Genomic DNA, 27110 nt, shown 5'->3' with positions numbered 1-27110 from the left:
TACTATTAAGTATCTATAACATTAGAGCCTGAAGGAACTCTCAAATCATCTACATATCTGGGCTCATTACATTCTCCATCAGATAAAAATTTGCTCTCACATTTGTTTAGATATTAAATTCAAAATCTAACCTAGTGGAACCAATAATTTCCCCTTCTCTTTACTTTGTAACCCTATTTGCATTTATCCCCTTTAGCCTCTTTTATGCATTATAGCTGGTTATACTTTTTTTTTTTTTTTTTTTTTTTTTTTGGACAGGCAGAGTGGACAGTGAGAGAGAGACAGAGAGAAAGGTCTTCCTTTTCCACTGGTTCACTCCCCAATGGCCGCTGCAGCCGGCGCACCACGCTGATCCGAAGCCAGGAGCCAAGTGCTTCTCCTGGTCTCCCATGCAGGTGCAGGGCCCAAGGACCTGGGCCATCCTCTGCTGCGGCCTGGGAATGCAACCAGGACAGAATCTGGTGCCCTGACCGGGACTAGAACCCTGTGTGCCGGCACTACAGGCAGAGGATTAGCCTATTGAGCCACGGCGCCGGCCAGGTTATATCTTCAAAATGGCAACATGAACATGTCATTTCACTGTGGAAAAACATTAACTCAAATTCAACATTATTGGGACTAAGACGAAAAGTTTTAACAAAAGTTTTGCATGATGTGGTAGTTGATAAATTGAATTGTTTCACTATTTCTTTTTTTTTTTTTCTTTTTGCCACGCAGAGTTAGACAGTGAGAGACAGAGACACACACAGAGAGAGTTATAGACAGTGAGAGAGACAGAGAGAAAGGTCTTCCTTCCATTGGTTCACTCCCCTAATGGCCGCTACAGCCAGTGTGCTGCACCTATCCGAAGCCAGGAACCGGGTGCTTCCTCCTGGTCTCCCATGCTGGTGCAGGGACCCAAATACTCGGGCCATCGTCCCCTGCCCTCCTGGGCCACAGCAGAGAGTTGGACTAGAAGAGGAGCAACTGGGACTAGTATCTGGTGCCCCAACTGGGACTAGAACCCAGGGTACCGGCGCTGCAGGTGGAGGATTAGCCAAGTGAGCCACGGCGCCGATTCACTATTTCATTTTGCTATAATTGTAACCCTCCTTTCGTAAAATTTATAACAGTTTATTTTTAAGGATTTATTTATTTATTTATTTGAAAGATTTACACAGAGAGAAAAAGAGAGGCAGAGAGAGAGAGAGACAGAGATAGTGAGAGGCCTTCCATCCACTGGTTCACTCTCCAGATGGCCGGAATGGCTGGAGCTGTGCCAATCCAAAGCCAGGAGCTAGGAGCCAGGAGCCAGGAGCTTCCTCCAGGTCTCCCACGTGGGTACAGGGGCCCAAGAACTTGAGCCATCTTCCACTGCTTTCCCAGGCCATAGCAGAGAGCTGTATCTGAAGTGGAGCAGGCAGGACTCGAACCAACATTCATAAGCGATGCCAAGACTGCAGGTGGTGGCTTTACTGGCTACACCACAGCGCCGGCCCCTGTGACAGTCTGTACATACATACTTGTGTTAAGTTTCACCTCTTGTCTCTTACACTTAAAATTATGAGGGCAGAGAGTTTACATGTCTGACTTAGCCTACATTCTCCAGTCTCTGGCCCACAGGGTTCTAAATGAATAATTAAAATACAAGAAAATGGGCTAGAAAAGTAAAATAATATGGTATAAATAGCTACTTTTGACAGTCTTAACTAGGAGGAAATGAATAAGGTAGCTTATCTGAAAATTGAACAAAGGTAATTTGTTGATAGGATTCATTTATTAAACTTTTAATTCAACATATATTTCTTGGGAGTCTGTACTAACTTAGGAACTCAGTTACTGAGAAAGTACTCACCCACTAGTGTAAAATATAAATTTATGAATATATATTGAATTGAAGTATATATATATATCACTTCAATTTATATATCACACATATATATATATATATATATATATATATATATATATATATTCCAACAGCAATGTTGGAAGCACAGTCAAAATCAAGAAAGACTGCAGGCATTTGAAAAAATACTAAGAAATTTACCACAGAATTTTCGCTTTCTCAAGTGAATACTTAATAAGAAGTATTTTTGAGTGTTTGATATACAAAGCAATAAACATTCATAAATAGAAGAATGATTAAATAAAATATGCTGTGGTCATTACATAAGAAAGACTTTGGAGCCATGAGACAGAGCAATACGGATGGATAGTTACCATAAAAACATATGTATGAATGAATTTTCATTCAATAAAAAGGAAAAATGTCTAAATAAATATATGCATGTGCGTAAATATTGTGAATGCTCAGTAGGTTGTTTAACAGTTATACACCACATACACTGAGGTGCTAACCATGATGAGCTCCACTGAGGAATTTGATATGGTAAATTAAATACCTAAAATGACACATTCAGTTACTATTTGTAAGATATTTTATCATTTGAATTTTTATTTGTTGATTATTTAATTATTGCTTACAAAAACAAATAAAATATACGCTGGGTATAGAGGAAAGGGTAGAAACAGTTGTAGATTGGACTTCTGCCCACATTTGTTCTATGGTGTTATATCATATATTCCTCATTTAGCACTCAGTGGAATAGAAAAAAAAAACAAATGATTGCTTAGAATTTCTGAAAGATAATGACACTGATTGCTGAATTAACTTGTTTGAATATGATTGGAATAGGGAACATAACTTTTTTAATAAAGAAGTAATATTTAATTTAACCATAGCTCATAGGTCATTAAAATGGCACTTAAAAACTTTTCTCAATACATTTTAATCATGGATACTAAAGTGATTAAATTTTAAATTGAAGATTAATACTAAGTGTTACAAAATTTATTAATATAGGGTTTGGCACGTATTTACAAATGAATACAAGGAAAAAATTAGAAAGAACACTGGAAATTTAGGTAAGGAAAAATAGTGATATAAATGTATTAGATGAGTAGGAAAAAAAAAATGTTTGTGTATGGGGGTGGTGCTTGAGTCAGTTAGATGCAATAATAAGGGAACTGTATTTTTCCTTGGACAAAATCCTATCTGTCTATATATGTCTGTCTGTATCTATCTATCTATCTACCTACCTTCCTATCTGTCTAGCGATTAACCATTTATCTGTCTCATCTAACCACTTATGAAATTCTTTAGTAAACTGTAAAACAATTATTAAACATGCTAATTAAGTATGTTGTAAGAAATTATATCTAGCAATGAAGATTAAAATGGAGTATAAAGTAGCCATGTGAAAATCTATGTGTATGAAGTTCTTTAAGAAATTTAATCTGGCCGGCGCCGCGGCTCACTAGGCTAATCCTCCGCCTTGCGGCACCGGCACACCGGGTTCTAGTCCCGGTCGGGGCACCGGATTCTGTCCCGGTTGCCCCTCTTCCAGGCCAGCTCTCTGCTGTGGCCAGGGAGTGCAGTGGAGTATGGCCCAAGTGCTTGGGCCCTGCACCCCATGGGAGACCAGGATAAGCACCTGGCTCCTGCCATCGGATCAGCGCGGTGCGCTGGCCGCAGCGCGCCAACCGCGGCGGCCATTGGAGGGTGAACCAATGGCAAAGGAAGACCTTTCTCTCTGTCTCTCCTTCTCTCACTGTCCACTCTGCCTGTCAAAAAAAAAAAAAAAGAAATTTAATCTACAAATAATACATACTCATACGTCATGATGAAAATGTAGAAATTTGGAGAGGAAGTTGAGAAAATAGGCTTAACAAGTAAGGAACAGTCAGTAGAAAATAAACTTGTGTTGAACATATACTTATCAAAAATCATTTTTTAAATGTATGAAGGCAATCCCAAACATGTATTTAGAATCTAAAGAGAAAATTCATTATAAGTAAGTAAATTTTAAAAAGTACTGTAGTTTTTAAAACTCCAATGTAGTAAAGACTTAGGTATCTCTAAAATATAAGAAAACAGTAATCTCTATATTAAGGATATCAGAAGTATGTTTGAGATAATTATTGATAATTTTATGCTTGTGTCAAAACTACAAATAAACTGCAAGTTATAAAAGTGAAAAGTTAATTCTTTTCACAGGTACAAAAATTAAATAATCAAACTTGACTAGTCTAAATCTCTTCAAAATAAATATTTTAATTAAATATTCAGATTTATAAAAAAGCTTTATTGTTAAAAATAGTGTATTGTATAATTCTTCCTTAGGTGTTGTGACATATGTGTGTATATGTAGATTACTTTATATAATGTACCATATTGATAGCATCATTCTATGCTTCTAATAAGAAGACTAAGTAACTCTAACACTGTTTGCTTTCCCCTTCTCCTTTCATTTGTTTTTGCCTTCAAGCTAATAGCTGGATTTATTCGCTTTACTTTTTTTTTTTTTTCTTTGAAGATTAAAGACATGCCTAGCTTTGTACTGCAGCTGCCTGGACAGTTGACAGCCCATTAAACTAAAGTCATACAAGCTGTACATTTTAACGCCTTGATTCCAAAGTGCAACCAAAATGACTTTTTTTATATGTAAGAGCAGTGTATTTTTTGAAGCATTTTGAGATGGATACATAATGGTTTCATAAAACCCTCTTGGCCTCTTGCCTTTCTAAAAAAGCATCTAAGTCAACTAAGCTGATTAAAGTCTTTCAGTTGGGACTTCTGAAGGAATTTTTGTGCATATAGTACGTGTAATTCTGGTTTACTACTAATTTTGAAATTATTTAAACTGGAATTTAAATAATTATATAATCCTGAATTGACTGTGGAATTGCCTACTAATCATCAACAGCAATTACATCAGCAAGGTAAAATATTTAAAAATAAAAGCACAAACTTGAAGGCGATCTGGGCTACTCACACGAGGTCATCATGCCTGTCTTCTTTGTTCTTAATTCACGGCATTTGATTATTGGTTTATTGTGCATTTGAGAAAGTAATGCCTTTATATACATAATTTTATTTTACCTTATACCACATTTGATTTATTGGCAAAAGTATTTTTCCACTGCATATCCCAAATTGTCCACCAACAGATATTTTACCAGATGTTTCTCTTGTAAGAAGAAGACACTGATATTGGAGGGCAAGCGGTTTGGTTCCTGGAGTACCAATATTACTCCCTTTAGTAGTGCTTCTGTTTCGAACAAAATCAGCCACAGGAAAAAGTCAAATTTGCATAATTCTGATGTGCTCCTTAAGCCAGGGCAGGTTTGAAAAATGGAATTTCTTTTTTTTTTTTTTTGTAGAAAAAAACCTCTTCACCAAGTTTTCCCTATTTTAAAAGGTGTTTAAATGTTTGTCCTAACCAAGAGTCGTCCAGATCATTGTGTGTAACAGTGATGGATGCTTGTTGTTAGATGGTTCAATTGTTTATTCAGATCTGAACAAAACAGTAGTACATCCTACCTCTCTTCCACTTAAAATCTCCAAACTGAAAATAAATTGCATTCCCCTTTATGTGCGTATTTTTCACTTGAAAACAGCCTGCATCAATTCAGTGGTATTAAACTTTATGTTTTGGCATACATAGATAAAAATTTTAAATAACTGGTAGAAAGAATTGTTTTTTATCTGAATGAAAAAATGCAAAGGAAACAAGTAAATTTGACATAAATAGCAACACTTGTAAACATAAATTTAGTGACTGAATTATACTAGCATATTTTCTAAAGCAATGAACAAATTATTTTTTAATGTTCAAAGTAAATTGAGAATTTGAGAAAATAAGCTAAATATTTTGCAGAGAATGATCAAAGTGCCAAGCAATTCTGTTTTCATTTTTATTTATTAAATGAATCAAATAGCAATGATATGAAACTATAAAATATTAACTGGGAGTTAGTGTATGTCAATTCCCACAGATTACTTTTGTCTCTGAAGTTTCATTCATTCAGAAAGCCATTATGTTTTTGTAGAGTATTTTTCAAAGGCAGTCATATTCATTCCATTCTATCAGTGTGTTGACATTCATACATAGTTTTATCAATTCATTCTGTTAAGCTCCATTTATTAATATTTCTAGGTTGATATTTTGTGCAAAATGAAACATTTGGAAAACAAACTACTAAAGTACATCCTCATATTTCTTATTTATGTTATCAAAATTAGATATTCATTGCAATTAATGTTAAACACACTTGACAGGTGACTTTTTTTGGTCCAAGTTGTCATGAATCACATTCTTCCTGAAGCCTCCACAGAGTATAAAATAGTCTATATTTTTTTAAAATAAACATAAAATTTATAACATGATCACATTTTATGTATTAATAGTAAAACTAAGTTTTAAAAACTGCATATTCCCAGAACATGATTTTTTTCAAATTACCCATAGGAAGATTTCAGATAATTTCAGTTTTCTGTGAAGAACAAGTAAGATGTTACTAGTCACTTGCAGATCTATAGCCAACTTCTCCCAACTCAGCTACTTATTATTATTTAGTTTGTTCCTTTTGACATTATTTGGTACAAAAACTTAATACTCCAGGATGGGATAGTTTACTTTTCTCCATCTTTATGACCATAATTTGGTTTCTGCTTTCTGCAGCATTGTTAGAGTTAGTACTCACTCATAACTTAATACCACTCCTTCAGAACTCCAATTCCTGTTTCATGCTTCCCAAATTATCAGCATGTTTTTCAAAACTATCCAAGATTTAGTGAAAGTATGCAACTCAATGATCAAATATTCTTTTAATACTATGAAAATTCATTTGTCTATTAGTTTTCTCCTACAAAAAGTACAAAAAAAGATGATAAAAGAGATGTGTAAGTCTTGTCAACATTTGCATTTTGTCCATTCATGTACAAATTTCACAATGTCATGTATCTGAGCTATTGGCTATCTATAGTTTTAGCTCAAAGTTGTCAAAGGACTCTATCATGTCCACAAATATGCATCTAGTTGTAAATTTTTAACTAAAATTACTTTAGATGTTTCTTATAAAGAATGATCTGTGTTTACAATATGTAAGCCCCATAAACCTGAACCATCAAAGGCCACATGTAAAAATGGTAGCCTAAATCCTTCATCAAACCATAAATTCTGAGATCTTCAAAAGTTTTCCCTTTTTTTTTTTTCCTTACATGAGGGTCTCCCTACCACCCTCACCTGAAATGGACAGGTCCATTCACTGTTTTCTTTTTTGGACAGGCAGAGTTAGACAGTGAGAGAGAGAGACAGAGAGAAAGGTCTTCCTTTTCCCTTGGTTCACCCCGCAAATGGCCACTGCAGCCAGTGCGCTGCACGGACCTGAAGCCAGGAGCCAGGTGCTTCTCCTGGTCTCTCATGGGGTGCAGGGCCCAAGCACTTGGGCCATACTCCACTGCACTCCCAAGCCACAGCAGAGAGCTGGACTGGAAGAGGAGCAACCGGGACAGAACCCGGCGCCCCAACCGGGACTAGAACCTGGAGTACTGATGCCGCAGGTGGAGGATTAGCCAAGCGAGCCGAGGTGCCGGCTTTTTTTTTTTTTTTTTTTTTGGGACAGAGTTAGATCATTCACTGTTAATACATACATTATCTTTTCCCTGGTCTTTGTTTTAAAAATACAATTAAAAAATACAATGGTCTTTTCACTGGAGTTTAAGCTATACTATATGTGCCCTGTCTACAGCCCTGTTCTTGCCAAGTGATGGAAATAACATCACAGCGGTGAGAGAGGATGGGTTTAACTAACAAGATAAAGGGTAGGAGTAAGGAACTGAAGTAACATCTTGCAACAACGTAAAGCCTAAAGGCTAGTTGTTGAATCTTTCTGTGAATTTACACCTTCTCTTGAAATTCATGGTCATTTATGTAAAGCTTCATTTTACTGAGTTGTTCTTGTTTCTAAGAGGCCTGCTATAATTTCTTCCACCCAAGTATTTTGCTACCAGATTAACTTTTCTAAAAATTCTCCTTCATTGTTCTGTTGAAAATTCTCTGAAACTGAGTCCTGATGGTTGCACAGTTCTATGAAAATGATAAAAATCACTAATTTGTTCATTTTAAAAGAGCATATTTTATGGTTTGTGATTCTTATCTTGATAAAGATACATATGAAATAATGTTGATTCACACTCATGTTAAAACCATTATTTTGCTTCCATAAATAAGATATCTATCAAGACTTCTATTTGTTAACATCTGGCTCCGAAACCAGGAGCCAGGAGTTTCTTCCTGGTCTCCCATGCGGGTGCAGGGCCCAAGCACTTGAGCCATCCTCCATTGCCCTCCTGGGCCACATCAGAGAGCTGGACTGGAAGAGGAGCAACCAGGACTAGAACCCAGCACCCATATAGGATGCCAGTGCTGCAGGTGGAGGATTAACCTAGTGCGCCATGGTGCCAGGCCCCAAAGTGGAATTTAGTATATATTCATTGCCACACATTATTTTTGGCTCTGAAATTTCATTCAAAGGTGATATTTTTTGGTTGAGGATTGAATAAGGCAGTCAATATTTTGACATCATAAATACACTGATATTCATATATAACTTTATACTTACTCTATTAAGCTCAGTTTATCAATACTTAGCAGGAATTTATATTTAATATCACTCCATAATTATTTTTCCTTCATTTCATCTACATCTTTCTAGTCCAGATGCCTCCATTAGAAAGCCTCTCTATTGGAGACTTTGACCACAGTCTTCCTCAGGTCCTCTGGGTACTCTTCATAGGGTGAGAAAAGTGGGGAATCCTGAAAATATGCTCCCCAATCTGATGCAATACTCAGTACTTTCCACCTTCTTGTTCTCCCCCCAGTGTGTAAGATGCCAGGAGCCTGTTTTTCCTACTCCTTCATTAGTTACAAATTTTCCAGGTTTGTGCAAATCCTTCTGATGAGGCTCATGTTCTACAAAGAAAAATGGAAGTGTGGGGTAGATGTTTTTTCCAGTTTAGCCTCTTGCTCCTGTTATGGCAGTGATTAAAGGCTTGGCTGTTCCTTCCCAGTTGGTTTCTTGCTTTAATCAGCTACATTGACAACTGGCAGTTCAGCTGTCTCCAGCTCAGCTACGGTCCTGACAGATAGCATCTTCTTGTAATAGTCTCATTTTCTGTATCAGTGTACGAACAAGAAAATTGGTACTTATCAGATCTGAAATAAATAATCATAAAGAAATAATGAATACATGGTTATGTGCTGTTTTTGGTACTCTTTCTTTTTTGTGCTAATCTTTGACTTTGAGTTAGACTTGTATGCACAATATTGGTGAGGATAATATCAGAAAATTTTCCTCTTTAAAGAGTATAGATTTCGGCAGGTGCCGCGGCTTAATGGGTCAATCCTCCCCCTGTGGCACTAGCACACCGCGTTCTAGTCCTGGTCGGGGCGCCAGATTCTGTCCCGGTTGCTCCTCTTCCAGTCTAGCTCTCTGCTGTGGCCCGGGAGTGCAGTGGAGGATGGCCCAAGTCCTTGGGCCCTACACCTGCATGGGAGACCAGGAGAGGCACCTGGCTTCGGATCAGCGCGGTGCACCGGCCACAGCACGCCGGCCGCAGCGGCCATTGGGGAGTGAACCAATGGCAAAGGAAGACCTTTCTGTCTCTCTCTCTCTGTCCACTCTGCCTGTCAAAAAAAAAAAAAAAAATACAGATTTCTCAAATGTACTACTTTAACTTAAACTAAGTTTTCATCTTTTTTTTTTTTTTTTAAAGTGTGCTCACATTAGGAATCCATATATTGTAGTAAGGCTCACCTATATCCCACTTCAAAATGCCTATTGGAGTCCAGTCTGGGAACCTCTGTAATCCAGGCTACTCATGCACCCTTTGGGGAGGCAGATGATGGCTCAAGTGCTTGGGCCCCTGCCAACCACTTGAGAGATCTGATGGGCTTCATAGTTCCTGGTTCCTTTGGGACTCAGTTCTAACTGTTGCCATCATGTGGGCGGTGAACCAGCACAAGGAATATAGTGTCTCTCACTCTCTCTCTCTCTCTCTGCTATACTGCCTTTCAAGTAGATGAAAATAAACTTTTTTAAATGCTCACTTAATTTTAAATAATAATATTTGCACAAATAGTATGAGTGAAATTCTATCCACTTACTTGAAGATGATTTTGCTAGTCATGCAAGAATATTTTGGTTTTTTTTAATATAAAATGTCTAATTCTTCATTCTTTTTTTTTTTTTTTTTGACAGGCAGAGTGGATAGTGAGAGAGAGACAGAGAGAAAGGTCTTCCTTTTGCCGTTGGTTCACCCTCCAATGGCCGCCGCGGCCAGCGGGCTGCGGCCGGCGCACCGCGCTGATCCGATGGCAGGAGCCAGGTGCTTCTCCTGTTCTCCCATGGGGTGCAGGGCCCAAGCATTGGGCCATCCTCCACTGCACTCCCTGGCCACAGCAGAGAGCTGGCCTGGAAGAGGGGCAACCGGGACAGGATCGGTGCCCCGACCGGGACTAGAACCCGGTGTGCCGGCGCCGTAAGGCGGAGGATTAGCCTAGTGAGCTGCGGCGCCGGCTAATTCTTAATTCTTGCAGAAATGTGTTCAACAGAAGTGCTAGAGATAACTGTCCTCATGTGTGATCTAAATATGATGGATTTTTTCAAGTTTGTCTATGAACACTGATGTTATAGTTTCCTAAAATAATTTAAACTACATATCAAATTCTGGCTTTCATTAAGAGTAAAGAGTATTCTCAAGCACTAGCTCTGGATGGCTTATCAAAGGAAATACAGTTTAAAGTACCTTTAGTTAACAAGTTGAAAACTGAATCATCTAATAATTTGTGCCAGGCTTGGAGAACTTGCCCAGATCCTACAAGAAACAGAAAGTGAGTACCTGCCAGAAAACCTTTCAAAGAATCAGCTATGTTGTCTTTAGTTCAACATGGCAAGTGCTAAATAAAACCTTTGTGTCAAGCAAAATATATCCTGTCATTCGCTTACTAAGTAATTCTATTAATCATGCAACATTTATCAAAAACACACACAGCACATACACACGCACATACACACAAGCACAATCTCTAAAACCTCACAGTGCTTTACATCTGCTCTCAAACTCTTTGAAGTTTAAACTCTGCTTCTTCTAAGTGTTTAGGACAAGTTTCCAGTGAAGACTTTGTTCCCGGTTCTCCGGCTGACACTTTAATGTGTACCTTATTTTCTGTGCAACTCACCTGCCAACATTCAGAGAGAAATCTCTGTTTTGGGAAAGTTTCTTTTTAACGTTTGTTTGTCAATAGTGATGACAAATTATCTTTGCTCTTGTTTATTTGATGTGAGAAGTGTTTTTTTTTTTAATATATGAATATAGGAGGAACAATAGCTGACATAATTATCAGACTTAAATTACTCCTATGCATCATCCTTCTGTTTTCATTGTTTTCCATATAATTATAATCAGAAATTTTTAACTAAAATCACTTTAAATGTTTCTTAGAAAGAATGATCTGTGTTTACAATATGTAAGCCCCATAAACTTGAACCATCAAAAGCCACATGTAAAAAATGGTAGCCTAAATCTCTCATCAAACCAAACATTCTGAGTACTTCAAAAGTTTTCTTTTTTTTCTTATTGTTTCTTAATAATACTCAATGAACATTAACACATTGATTCTTTTTTTTTTTTTTGAAAATTACAACTAACAATCAAATTCAGAAAGCAAATGTATAGTGGCTGGTGTTGTGGCTCAGTGGGTTATGTCTCCACCTGGGATGCTAGCATGTCCCATAGGCTCTGATTTAAGTCCTTGCTTCTAAACTTCTGAACCAGCTCTTTTCTAACGTGTCTGGGAAAGCAGAAGAAGATGACCCAAGTCTGTGGGCCCCTGTCCCAATGTGGGAGACCTTGATAGTGTACCAGGCTCCTGACTTCATTCTGGTCAAATTGAGGCTATTTGGGCACTTGGAGAGTGAACCAACAAATGGATGATCTCTCTCTGGTTTCAGACCTTTCATCCAGAAGCTGTAGCTACATTAGCTAGCTATGCTAGTAAAAACCATGTACACATTCTGTATCAATGGATCGCTTCAGTATGAATAAGTGCCAAGTTTTTCGTTTGGCTGTCTTTTGACCTTGCTTATCTAGTTAGTTTTGTTTTGCTTTTTTCTAATGAAGTTTCTTGAGAAGAGTGATGCAAAATTTGTATCATCTACAAAGTCTAGAACAATTAAAATCACCATGAATAATTATTCCTCTCATATTTTATGATTGTAGTCTCCAATTCTAAGACTGACAAAGTGAGAAAAATTAAATGTGAATCTCAAAGATGATTAGCATTTTTGAAATATGACAATCAAGCAATATGAAAATGATTCATTATTCAATTTTTAAAAGAAAGAACTTGAGAAAATTTAAATAGCCTGCAAGTATGGTGGAGATGGGAGACTAACCCTTTACTCTCTGAGTTTAATATTCTCCACTTATGAAGAGGTAGAATTGGAATAGGTAATCAGTGGAATTTAACTTTTTATGAATAGGGACTTAGTGACTTTCACACTTTCAGCACCAGAACCTAGTAAAATCTGTGACCAGATTATGTTTTAATGTGTACTGGATGAATGAAACTATACATTGTTTAAGTATTAAAAAATACATGGTTGCATCTTCATCCTACAGGAGCTAGGGGAAATTTTGTATCTTATCTGTTACAAAAGAGTGATGAAAAGTCTTCAATTTCTTTCAATATAAGAATTTCATACATAAATCTAATATTGTTTATTTTACAAAATTATTCTGACATCCTTTCACTGAAATTTATATGTATATGTGCATATATAATTTATTAACTGTACAGATTATTGTGCTACTCAATAAATAGAATGTCATCTTGACATTTAAATACATTCAGAAAAGTCATTTGAATGAGATGTTTCAATCGATACATATACTTTTCCCCCAAATGTATGCAGAAGCTTATTTCATTTGTAAGCCATAGGAGTTCTTGAATTTTTTCCAATGGTGTTATTACTTGCATTCTTTCTGCACAATTATACATTTTGTCCAGATGGATTAGTATAAAGCCATGTAGGAGTAATATATCTTGATTTGCTTTTAGTCCATTGGCACTTATTCTCACTTGGCATATCAGAAAGATACAAGAAATGTTGAAAAACAGGGGTGATCTGAGATCTTCAATGATGTTGGAAGGAGTGGATAGGATCCCTGCTGAAGAATCCTGAAAGAAACTGCTCACCCCTTCCCTGTGTAGCTTGAGGCAAGCAAGAGTTTCATTTATTGATATTAATTAGTGTACTAGTCAGTGTTATAGTATCTGGCTATCTGAAAAAAAAAGACCTTATTTCTAGTGTTTATTGATTTCTATGTTGAAAATATTGTCACTATTTTTCCATGGTAACCATTTTCATACAAGCACACTAACATCATGGACTCTTTACCTACAGACTTATTATTTAATGTCTGTTTCTCATGCTACACTATAAATGATAAACCCAGGGGTAGCAAAATATCAATAATAAAAGAAGAAATAAAATTTCACTGCTAGAAAGGTAGGGTTCCAATGAAATGATCATCCATGTACATTATTATTTTATGGTAATGTAACCTTGCAGGCATCACTAAAAGGAATAAATAGCAGAAAAATTTCCTACAAAACCAGCCATGCCTGAAGGAGACAGTAATTAAGAAGTTCAGTGAAGACTACACTATAGAATTGCCTACATATTCACTATAATAAATGTTTTCATTCAAGGGAAAATGTTAGAGAGAAAATCAAATAATAATTGAGCTGAGAACTTGCGGGCTGAATTTTAGCTGGGAGCAAATATGTAGTACAGACACATACATTTCTCCAAAAGGATATTTAATGTCGAAAATCCTTGGGGGTAAAGTGTACTCATGGAAATTTGCTATTACATGTAAAATGTACATTGTACTTTATAACAAATGATGTTCAAAATACTAGTTTTTGTGAAAGAAAACAGGAAAGATAGGATGTTTATCCTTGGAGTTAAATATAATTTGTTGTCTTTATCTATACATGCAGTATCCTTCCTTTCTCATAGTTCTCCAAGAAATTATCAAGAGTATACTGTAAGGAAAAAAGTGAGGACTTTGAGAGAACATATTCACTTGAATTCCCCTCAAAAGAATTTGCCCTGAGCTGGGTGCTTGGAACAGTGGTCAAGAGATCGCTTGGGAAACTCACATCCCATATCAGAGTGCCAGAGTTTGAGTACTCTTCCAATTCCAGCTTTCTGTTAATGTATACCCAGGGGAGAGGCATTACAGTACTCAGTTCTCTGCCACCTACATAAGAGACAGTGACAGAATTTCTGGCTCCTGGTGTTAGCCAGTGTCAGCTCAGGGTGTTGTAGGCAATGGGAAGTGAACTTATGGATGGGAAATGTGTCTTTATCAACTCTATGTCTCTGCCTTTCAGATAAATCAAAACAAAGGAAGAAAGATTTGTTATTTTGACAAGTCATCTAACATCATTGGTGCTTATTTTCTTTAATAATAAAATATGGACCATAGCAGTGATAGTTACTATGTGGTATGTTCTTTCTGATTTTCTTTGGAGTTACTCTAATTATTTGAAAATATTTTCTTATTAAATTTTCAAATAACATGAAGTCCAAGTATTATATTCTCGTTTACAGGATAAATTTTAGAATTTTTTAATGGGCTGGGATTTTTTGCAGTGGTTAAGATGCCTCTAGGCATGCCCATATCCCATACAAAAGTACCTGAATTTAATTCCCAGCTCCATTCTCAATTCTACCTTCTTGCTAACAAGCTTCCTGGAAGGAAGCAGGTGATGGCTCAATTACTTGGGGCCATGATACCTATGTGGAAGACTCAGATTGAGATTCTGGCTCCTAGTTTCCATCTTTTGGATATTTTGAGAGTGAAATAGTAGATGGAAGATTTCAGTCTCTCCTCTCTCTCTCTCTCTCTCTCTTCAATTAAATAAAACAATAGAAAAAAATTATTTATTTTTATTTGCAGGAGTGAGAGATGAGAGAGACTCAGAAAAATCTTCCATTCACTGGTTCAGTCCCCAAATGCTTGAAACACCCATGAATGGGCCAGGTTGAAGCCCGGAACCATCTGGGTCTTCTACATAGGTGCCAGGAACCCATCTTTCTGAGCCATCATCTTCTGCCTACCAGGGTGCACATCTACAGGAAGCAGGATCAGACACAGAGGAGCTAGAACTGTAGTCATGCACTGTGACACAATATGTGAGCAAGCCAAGCAGCGACTTCACTGCTGTGCCAGATGCCATCACAGTAAAGAAACTGAAAAGGCTGGCACGGGGAAAATGTGCATTCCTCACCGCAAGTCCCAGTGCAAATGAGTGGCATGGACAAGATTGATCTCAGAGACCTCATTCCTAAGTTCACACTTTTAGCCACTTCATTTACTTTGTATTTGATAGAGAACTAAATGCATGTGCTTAGTACCTAGCAGGAGATCAATAATTATTCGATCTAGTCAAATCTATTCTTGTATTTCCAAAGGTTCTGTGTGGAAAGAATGTATAGCTTTTTCCATTAAAAATGATTATAAATATTTTCTTCAGACCTTCTGATCCTCCTCATGAGATTCCTTAATGAGTATAGATAGAGAAAAATAAAGGAAATTATGGACGTGAGACTCAGAGAGAGAGAAGGAGAGAAAGGGAGAGATGCAAAACCTCCAAATTGAACTTGTATGAATAGCAGGACCTGTCCTTCAGCACCAAGCCTGCTATTAAACTAAAAAGGTACACACTAGATGCACATCGATCTTTACTGTCACCTTCTACAAACTATGATTGAGCAATAGATGAGTATTTGCATAGAGCACTATATTCCATCAGCAGCATGTCAGCCCTCGATGCTGACTAAGTGAATTGCGTTGCTCTCTGATTAACTTGAAGTAAAGAGAACTATCATTTCCATCAACATTTATCAGAGCTTTGTAGTTCAGGCTAAACTGTCTGTGCCACAACTGTTCTTGGAGTTAATTTCAGAATTCTAACTTATCAGCAAAATTAGTTTCCCAAATTTTCAGAGTTTTCTTCTGAAAGATGTTTTCTCATAACTTCGGCAGAATGCTTTCAAGCACATTTGCTAAAACTATGTCTTGATGTGTAAAATTACCTTAGTGAAACATTGAGTTGGATTCATGACAAAATCATTATAATGGTTACAAATCCATTTGTACATTTTTGGGGAAAGGGTAAAAACAATTTGATGCCATCAACATCTATCTGCATATTTGCTAAAAATTACAACTACAGAGACAGTTTTTATTTTAGCCTTTCTCTAAACTTCAAATTATCCTGGTTTGAATGCATATTTCAGAATAAAAGTAAGGGTTATTGTTGAAGATATTTCAAAGATAAAAAATTAGGGTACATTGATCTTTACTCATGAAAGTTCTATATTTTGACAAAACAGTTTGTTCAGTTGGAGTTGGAAACTCTATAATCTTTCCCCAAGTTCATGTATTATACTCCATGATCTGACTAAACTAAATCTTTGTGTGTTTTCTTTTGAACTTCTCATCCAGGATAATCCATTTAATTCTTTGATACATTGCTTCGCCTTAAATCATAAGGCAAATCCCATTATTTATTCTAGGAATAACATCTGACATTCTTATTTATTAATAATAAAATAAGCAAGACTATGATTAGGCTTTTATTCAATTTTCACAAACTGAATATTTCATAACATACCTGATATTAATGAATGAGGAAGAGGCCTGCTTTATAAAGATGGCAGACTCTTAAGATCAATGACAGCCACAAAACAGGGAACAATGGGATCAAGGGAAGAAAAGAGAGTACTTGTCCCATCTGAAGGTTTTCATGATACTCATTGCTTATCAATTGTTGGACATGGAGAATGTAGGTTCAGGGTATCCTTCTCTTACTAAAAGATTCTGTGTTGGACTTACATTTTTTAGTAATATTGTATTGATATTAATTTATTTGAAAGGGAGAGAGAGAAAAAAGTGTATGAGAAAGTTCAATTGACTGGTCTACTTCCCAAATATTTACCATAGCTAGGGCTGGGCCAGGCCCAAGCTAGGAGCCTTCAACTCAATCCATGTCTCCCATGTGGAATGCAGGGACCCAAATACTGAAGCCAGTACATGCAACTTCTCAGTGTGTTCATTAATAGGAAACTGGAAAAAAAGCAGTGTAAGGACTTGAACCCAAGTACTGTGCTGTTGAATGCATCACCCCAAGGGGCATCTTAACTGCTAAGCCAAACACCTATTCCTTAACACTGTTTTAAATGCAGTATTATTATACCATATTGGGACTAACTCCATACTTGACAAATTCCAGTTTATGATAAACGTAACAACTCCCTGAGAGAAAGGGTATATTTTGCATACGAATATAAACAATTTGTAACATTGAGAATTTTATAGGCATGTCAGCTAAATAAAATCATACTACATAAATATTCTAGCATAAAGTTGTGATATTTCATTTTTCCTGAATAAATAAGAAAGTCAATATATAATAATTAATTATTACATAATAAAGATGACTTCCTTTAATATGAGATAGCATAAAAACAAAACTGATAGATAATTCCTGTGACACTGAAAACATACACTAAAATGGTAACAATTAGATTTCAAGCTATATTCTGTTTTTCTGTCCTAAGTATTTCATGTACAGTAACCCTACTGATTGGTTCTATCCTTACCTCTACATTACATATGAGAAAACTGATGCCCAAGTGAGAACAATGACTTGCTTAGGATCAGACAACAAGAAGTTTCCAGATTAGGACATGTGCATGTTCTGGCTCCCTTTTGTTTCCTTTCCTTTCTCTCATTTCTCACTTTGTTTCTTCCAATGAAATGATATTTCCATATTATAAACACTGGCATTCACATTGTTTTAGCTCATATTGCATTTTTGAAGTTTTCTATCAATCTATCCAGATCTACCTTACTTCTTTAACAGATCTACGACATTATTTTAAGAAAGAATCATAATAGAACTCAGCACCTACTCAAAGAAGCAGCTCATTGTTGTGGTTTAGAGCAGTGACCATAGAGTCTGATACCTGAGTTTTGGATTGCAGCACTGTACTCATTATGTTACAATTGCAAGCAATAGCTCTATGATCATAGTGTACATTGGAGCTAATAATTGTAAATAAATCACAGATTGTAATATTTTAAAAGCATACAGTGCTTGGTATCGGGTCCTCCTTCTGCTTCTGATTCAACTTCATGTTGGTGCACCATGGTAGGCAATGGATGATAGATAGCCCTGCTGTTACATGGGGCAATGTTAAATTATATAGTAAGTTGAAATCACCCATAAAATCATAGTTAAAATAGAGAAGACAGTCTGGGATATCTCAAGATCTTATTCTAATAACTATAATAATGAAAATAGATAGTGTATGGGGCCGGCACTGTGGCACAGTGGGTTAACACTCTGGCCTGAAGCGCTGGCATTCCATATGGGCGCTGGTTGGAGACCCAGCTGCTCCACTTCCTCTCCAGCTCTCTGCTGTGGCCTGGGAAAATAGTAGAAGTTGGCCCAAGTCCTTGGGCCCCTGCAGCCATGTGGGAGACCGAGAAGAAGCTCCTGGCTCCTGGCTCCTGGCTTCAGATTGGCACAGCTCTGGCCGTTGCAGCCATCTGGGGAGTGAACCATCGGATGGAAGACCCCTCTCTCTCTCTCCCTCTCTCTCTCTCTGCCTTTCCTCTCTCTGTGTAACTCTTTCAAATAAATAATAAAATAAATCTTTTTTAAAAAAATAAAATAGATAGTGCTAGACTACAGAATTTTTGATGAAATGAGTATTCATGCACCAAAAGGATGTACTGGAGCACAGAATTCCAATGCCAGAGTGACTACAGAAGATCTAGGCAGGAGATAAGTTAAATAAATCCTCCGTGTGAGTCAGTGTATGGCCTGAGCCATTGTGTGGATGTGAGGAGCTCACAGAAAGGGAGTTCTGAAAACCAAACAGTAACAAAAGAAGAGCATTTGGCCACACAAAACAAGGAAATGTAGACGTGAGAGTTTAAAACATAGTGAAGCAGACACACTTTAAAACACATAAACAAGCGGCAAGCTTTGTATTAATACAAAGGCTAAATTTAGAATTGGATTAAGTAAGGGGAATGCTCAATCCTAACAAAACATTATAGGTTGTAATAAAGGTCCAGATGCATTTTCGATGTATGAGGAGAAAAATGTTTTGATTCCATTTGTCCTAAAGCTTTTCATATTAAGCTATCCATGCTTTCATTTTCATTTGCTTTGGACATGCTATGCTATTAAGTTGTACTCTTTAGTTTTATTAGTAGTCTCCTGACTGAAATAGTGATAATTTTTAAATAAATTGTAAACAAGAAACAAAAGAAAAAAATGAAAAAGTCACACTATAAGAGATTTACTCTATAGTGAAGATTATTTGTGCATTTCCATTTTAAAGAAATCAAATTATTTAACTGCTCTAATGTCTTACGTAGCATTTTAGTATATCATGAAGATATATATGGTCACTATAGAAAATTTGTGAAATATAAAGAGAAAAAATATATTCTCATAATCTGAAGTCAATCTTGTTTTTCTAAAATAACAAGAAAACGTCTCAAAATAAGAAAAGATAAGGCACCGGGGAATCATATAGATGAAGTCATCTCTCATGATGGAAGGGACTCATGAATCCTTAATGAAGGAGACACATGAATTGCATCTTGATACTTGGCAGACAGGAGAGAGAAAAGCCTGATAGGCAAAAAAATAAAAAAGGAATGTCAAAAATATTGAGGCGTAAATAATATCAAGTGTAAGGTAAGTGGTGATTACTTCACCATCTGAGTATAATGTGCCAGTGGGGGAGTTCAGGAACCAGGGCTAAAGTTGGTAATGGGTAGTAGGATGAGGACTCCTACTCACAAGGGCGAGAGAATTAGACTCTGTTCTTTGGTCTAAGGGGAGGTGCTGATGGAAATTTTTTTGAGGGATCCTGTGATTCAGACTACCATTTTAGGCTTATGACTTTAATAACAAAGAAAATGATTTTTCAGTTTAACACAAAGAAACTTTGGAAATAATGAAATTTGGAGACAGATTGACAGTTAGGAGGACTATTGTTAACAGCCTGATGTGGCAGAATATGGGGGCCTGAACTCGGATAAGAACAATAATCCTGGAGAATAGAATGTTTGCCTGGCTCATTAAAATGCTTAGAATGTTGGCAGAAACTACCTGAGTCTTTATTTATTTATTTATTTATTTATTGACAGGCAGAATGGACAGTGAGAGAGAGAAAGACAGAGAAAAAGGTCTTCCTTTTGCCGTTGGTTCACCCTCCAATGGCCGCTGCGACCGGCGCGCTGCGGTCGGTGCATCACGCTGATCTGAAGCCAGGAGCCAGGTGCTTCTCCTGGTCTCCCATGCGGGTGCAGGGCCCTAGGACTTGGGCCATCCTCCACTGCCTTCCCGGGCCATAGCAGAGAGCTGGCCTGGAAGAGGGGCAAGCGGGACAGAATCCGGCGCCCCGACCAGGACTAGAACCTGGTGTGCTGGCACCGCAGGCGGAGGATTAGCCTATTGAGCCATGGTGCCAGCCTACCTGAGTCTTTTGTTTGTTTTAATAAAATACAAAGAAGATGAAAAATATTTACACTTCACTTCAGGGCTAAGTTTCAGCTGATATTTGGAAAAAAGGAAAGTGTAAGGAATGAAGATTACTCCCATGTTTCTAACTTGGTAGATGGTAGTACTATTACCAGACTTAAGAATATTGGTATGTTTTGATGTGTGAGAGAAAGATGATGGATATACACAAAAACAGATCTATATCTGTACCTATAGCTGCATTTATATCTGTATCTAAAGATAGATAAATAAAAATAGGGATTTATATCTTACCATAAGGTAAATCTTTTCTTACATGTAGATTTTTAAGTGATTTATTTCTTTATTCAAGAAAGAGAAATCTTCTGTCCGCTGATTAACTCCCCAGATGGCCACAATGGCCCAGGCTGGGCCAGGCTGATGCCAGAAGCCAGGAGCCAAGAACTTCTCCTAGTTCTTTCACGTTGTGGGTTAAGGGCCCAAACAGTTGGGCCATCTTCCATGGCTTTTCTCAGGCCATTAGCAGGGAGCTGGACCAGCAGTGGAGCAGCCAGGAATCAAATCATCGCCCATAGGGGATGCTGGCATTTCAGGCCACAGCTTTAACCACTGTGCCACAGCACTGGACCCAAGATTTTTAAAGAAATGTATGAAGCTGTGTAAATTTGGAATTTTGGGAAGTATCAGTAAATGTATGAACCATGATTATCCACAGAGATACATTCCAACAGTAGGCAGAGACAGATGCTACTATGAGAGAAACAAACAGGACGATCCAAGATGGAGGAAATTGACTAGAATTTTGAATTTTATGGAAGCTGAGGAAAGAGAAAATTTGAGTGAATAATGATCAAGGTTAAATGACAAAGATAATTTAATAAAATTGAATTAGTCAAACACGTGTCCAAATGGATTGGCAATATTCCAAGTCCATGGCAATCTCAGTAAGACCAGTTTCGTCAGAGTGATGAGGATAGAAACCAGGTTACATAAATGCAGAGAGTATGCATGACTATGAAGGCTAAAATTAATGTGTACATCTTGTTAAAAAAAAAAGCTTGTTTTGAAAGGAAGAGAATAGATAAGACCTCCTGAGAGTTCACAATGTTAATTGGCATGTTTATATAAGTAACAAGAAGGAATACTTGGAGAGGAAAAAGTTGATGAAAGCAAAGACAGATAAATGATAGGACAATCAATTTCTAAGTGACAAGAAGTTAGAAGGAAAAGTATTGAACCAAAGAAAGTGCGTTGACTTTTTGAGGCAGGAGAAAATTAGATAAATAGCATTTGTAGTAGTGAATATTTTTATTGATAGAGAAAAAATAAAATATTTTGCATGATAGGAACAAAAGAAAAGAGAACTTCAGAAATAATTTACTTATTTTTCCTGATATCTTTCAAATTTTATATAATTTCTATGTTTCTACATAATAATTAAAGGATTACTAATAGCAGGAACTGAAAGCAAAGGAACAATCTCAGACTGTTTTATTTCATAAGATTGACTGAATCCTAAAAGAATCAGAGTAGAGAGTTATTTAAGAAAGTAGACAAAGGCCCTGAGGGCAACACAACCAAATTGATATCGGGATGGCTCAGCATCCCTCAGCTCTCTTCAAATTCCATTTCCAGCTGAACTCAATGTGTTTGCCCTATCACTGTTTTCGCCTATCTTGTCGGTGTCATCCGTGTATTCAATTCCTGAAACTCCCTAACTGATCTATAACTGACATCTACTGGGGCATTCTTGAATGGATCAGCATTGGATTATTACATGTCCCTTTTTATGAAAAAAAGTTTATTGTGTGTAACATCAAAATGAAGTGAGGAGGAGATTTCTTGGGGCAAATCATACTGGATGTTTGGACGTATTTGCTTTTGAACATATCCAAGTTATGAGCTTGTCTTTTGATGAAAAGATAAACCTCAGTGAACTCAGTAAAACATGATAAATTGAAGACACATGCTTTAAAATGAAACTTGTACCTTTTGTTTAAAATGGTACAAGAAAAGTGTTGTGATACTTTATACTTATAGTATGGTATAGTAATAAAAGACCTTTTAAGTTCAAGATTTCTAGTAAAATGCTAATAGTGATGTCATCTTTGTTACCTTCTAAACCTTGTCTCCCTCTGTTTATTTGAGAAATACAACACTTAGAATTTCATCAATGGTTCTGAAGAAAAAACTCTATACTCAAAAGTACTCAAATAATCAAAACCATGCAGATGACCACAGAAGATGGATCTCTTATAGAGGTCAAAATATATCGAGAATAATCAGCCAATATGATTTTTATGCCTACTTTACCCCCAAAAGATAGCCTCCGAGAACAAATTAAAAAATATACATGGCTTTTTGTGTCTTTGCATTTTGCCACCATATGTAATCATCTATGATTTCAGCACTTATGGCAAAACTGACTTCAAAGTATGTAGTTTATAAACTTAATATAATAGAAAAATAAAACTATGTATGTTAAGCCAGACACCAGTCCATTATCTTGATGTGATTGTTAGAATCATATTTCAGTCTATTGATGTACAAAGAAATGCCCTTGAATAAAAATACAGCTATTGATAGAAAAAAATCATGTGTTACATAGAACTTTTAAATTGATTGAAGTGAATCAATGAATCACAATGGAAAACAAAGAATAAAATTGAGATAAGACAATTAAGAATGTCGATCACATTTTTATGTGACCTAAATTTAATGTCAGTCATCATTTGGGCACCTTTAGACTATAATGAGACAGAGATAAAAAAAATACAGATATTTCTCTGAAGAAAATTAGTGGTAAAGGAGGCATATCAAAAATAAAAAAAAATAGTGAATGTAAGCATCATTGATGTAACTGTATGAAATATGCTATGGGAGAGCAGAGGAGGAACTGTCTGTCTTCCTGTAGGACTCAGGCAGACTTCCTTAAGGAAATGGCATATATCCAGAGAGGTGAAATGAATAAGGGCAAAGCAAATGGACTGAGAGGGTGCTAATGAGGAACAACCTTGTGTAAAATCACAGAAATGTGAAGCAGGAAACAGATGGCTCAAAGGTAGTTTAATAAAATACACCAGACTGAAGTAATAGAATCCATCTAATAATGGCCTTTCCACGACATGCTTAGATGTTTGGAATTTAGCTTATACATCTACCTCCTGCTCCCCTCCCCAACAAAAGTTGTTATCTAAACAACACTGCTGTAGAATCATAAGAATTGTAACTGAGATAAGACATTTGGGAATGTAATATAGATAATGGTACAGAATCCTATAATTGCATTAAATATCATGCTGAGACAAACCAATAACTGACATGCACACATTCTCTCTCTCTCTCTCTCTCTCTCTCTCTCTTCCTCTCTCTCTTTCTCTCCTCTCCTCTCCATATACACACACACTCATGTATGTGCACACGCACACACACACCACACCTCCTGGAATTGTTTTGTGTCATTTGGTAACTTGCACATGGGAAAATTCTATTAAGCCTATCATTTTTATACAAAATGCTGATGTGACCTGTGACAACAGTAAGCAGGAAGGAAAATAACTACTTTAGTAGGGAAAGTATATGGCAATTTTGGGGATACAGAATAGAGAGAAGAAGAAATTAAGGAGACATACACAAATAATCACTAGGGGATAAAATAGGAATACAAGTTCTCAAAATACATTTGACCATACATTCTTTGCTTCTGAGGCAACTTACTGGATCCACTTACAGTGGATCACACTGTGAATCTTCTGGAGGAAGGTTGGGGGCCATTCCTCTAGAACTTTAAATAGTGGGTATGATCTGATCTGGGGGAACATTGTGGCGCAAAGGCTTAAGGCCCTATTTGGGATGCCTACATTCCACACTTCAGTGTCAGTTCCAATCTCAGCTGCTCCAATTCCTATACAGCTTTCTGCTAATACATTCTGGGAGGCAGCAGATGATGGCTCAACTGCTTGGGCTCCTGCCACCCACAGAGGAGATCCAGATGGAATTCTTGGCTGGTCTTGCCTGCATTATTGTGGGCATTGGGAATAAACCAACAGATGGTCTCTCTCTCTCTCTCCCTCTCTCTCTCTTCCGCCATCACTCTGCCTTTCAAGTAGATGAAAATAAATAAATTTAAAAATTATCAGACCTGTGATGTTAAAATTTGAAAATATAAGTAAGAATGCAGTTCATCTTCCATGAAAAATCCTTAAAATAGTAAGTAATTAATAGCAACCTCTTTTAGGCTATTTTTTCCATCTATAATAATATTAGGAAAAAGAGAAAGGACAATCCTCACCACTGCAGTTAACTCCTCCAGGAAGGATGCTATGAGGAGACTGTAGAATTCAGGATATTCATTAGGCTGTTCCTTTAAGAATCCAGGGAAAGCAAAGTGAAACATAGAAGAGAGAAAAGAAGGGAGGAGGGGAGTAAAGGGATGGCTCAAGGGAGTAGGGAGAAAGAGAATGAGTATGACTGGGCTGAACTTGAATAACAAACCAGGCCCAACACATCCTCAACGGACTCTACAGGAAGCTCTCATTTGGGAATGACAGGCAACAACTGTGCTGTGTTGAGTCAGAAACGCCACAATTTCAGACTTCTACCTGAATGACCAGTTGAATTTGGGATTTCCCAGAAAGTAGTATGCAATGGATGAGATTGTTTCTTGCAGGTGAGGCATCCCATGAGGAGGATGGCAGTTGATGGCTTTCTGCTGACAGTACTCAATGATAGCTAGGAACACAAGACTCTTCTTGAAGGGAGATTTGAATGGGACACCATCCTCGTTCACTACCCTCTACAAATTTGTCCTTCAATTGGTAAAGTTAATTATTAAATTATGCACTAGCCATAATTTCAAAACATGTTTTCAAATCCTTGTGGTTTTTTTTTTTTTTTTTTTGGTCATTTTTGGTTACACAAGGATTTCTAAAATGCTTTTCTCTTTCTTCTGTTTGGAAACCTATGTTGGACAAAGAAATCTAATAAAACCTAGTCCATAAGACATGACACAAAAGGCATCAAAGGACAAAATAAACACTTAGCACTAATAAACTCTCTTAGATGTACACAAAGATTCCTAAATAAAATACAGGAAACAGCAATTATTTACATTGAGCTTAGCATATTAAAAATGTTTGCATTAAGTCTACAGAAAAAGTTGGGATATTTATAAAAGAATTTAATTATTTCCTGGCAACTGTTCCTTACCAATGCATTCAGCATATAATCTAGTGGTAGCACTATGAAACTAAATATCTAATTGACATCATATTTTGAATATGCGAACAAAACAATTGAAGTAAACTAGAAAAAGAGTCACTAAAGAATACATTCCCTGGGATTATAGGCCACGGTGTTGGTTGGCATAGGGTAATAGACAATTTTCCACTAAAAATATGTTATAATTCTTTTCTGTATGAGGTGTAACTATACTTCCATCAGCACTAGCCTCTCTGAAAACAACTGCCCTTGTACAGTCACATAAAAACTTCTGAAAGGTTTTAATATCATCAAAGCAAAGAGGATGTTTATAAATTATGTTGCCTTTTGATTCTTTTAAAAATATTCCTGTCACTATTTTTTCTAAGCTTATATGAACTTTTAAAACAATATGAAAACTCTACTTGTGCTTAAGCTTATGGTAGAATTGCTAATTCATTAAATTGGTGAATCCTAATTCCTCATAGACTCAGCAATTTACAAAATTCTTTAGAGATTATAGCTATAACTTACCACATCTCTTAAACCTTGTAAAATATGACCAAAAAAGGGGAAAACATCTGTGATTAAATCAAATGCAACTACTGAGATTGAAAACCTTAGCGGTTATCTTCTGTGTGTATTATCTGAATGTTTTTTAATGCATCTGGCTTCCAAAATGCCAGCTAAGGGAATAAATACCAGCAGCAGTATACACACATTATACATTCAAAACTAAAGCCATAATAAAAAAATATTTTTCTGCTTTGTGATTTAAACTTCTCTTACCTAGGTATTTACACCAGGTCTCCAAGATAGACTCATTGAATTTTAACAGTGAAAAATAAGCAAGATCCATATCTGTATTTAGTTTGTAATGCAATTTGGTTATACTGTTTGGATTTTTAAGCCTTTTTTGAATATAAAGTTTCTGGGCCTTAAAAACTACTTTTAGAAATCATAGTTCATAAACAAGAGGATTTGTGTGAAATAACAACACCGAATCAGATGATGTTAAATGAATTCAGTCTTTTTAGTTCATCTTAGTGCTTTATGGTATGAGACTTATTTGCTCTCCTCTTTAATGATAGCCTCTGTGATGCACTATTCTAAGCATGGTTTTGTAGATGCCATGGAAATATTGCCATTTGTTACAAATCAAAGGTAATAGCACTAAGTAAGGGATCATCCACTCTACAATGATGAATGTCCAGTAATCTACATAATAAATGCATTATGCTCAAGGTGCATGCTTCTAGTATGTCATAAAGTATTAATATATTAATGAAATCAGGAGGATAGGATGGCTACATTTATATTTTCATTTTTGTTTTCTAGATAAGTAGTTCTACCCCTTTCCCACATACCAGCTCCTGTCATTCCTTCATGAGAGAAGTCACTTATCAGTCACACACTTGACTCCAACATCCACAGAAT

Source organism: Lepus europaeus, chromosome 8 (genome assembly GCF_033115175.1).
Source record: "Lepus europaeus isolate LE1 chromosome 8, mLepTim1.pri, whole genome shotgun sequence".
In the NCBI taxonomy this organism is placed as follows: domain Eukaryota; kingdom Metazoa; phylum Chordata; class Mammalia; order Lagomorpha; family Leporidae; genus Lepus; species Lepus europaeus.
The sequence above is the reverse complement of the archived record's forward strand: the minus strand, read 5'-3'. Positions refer to the sequence as shown.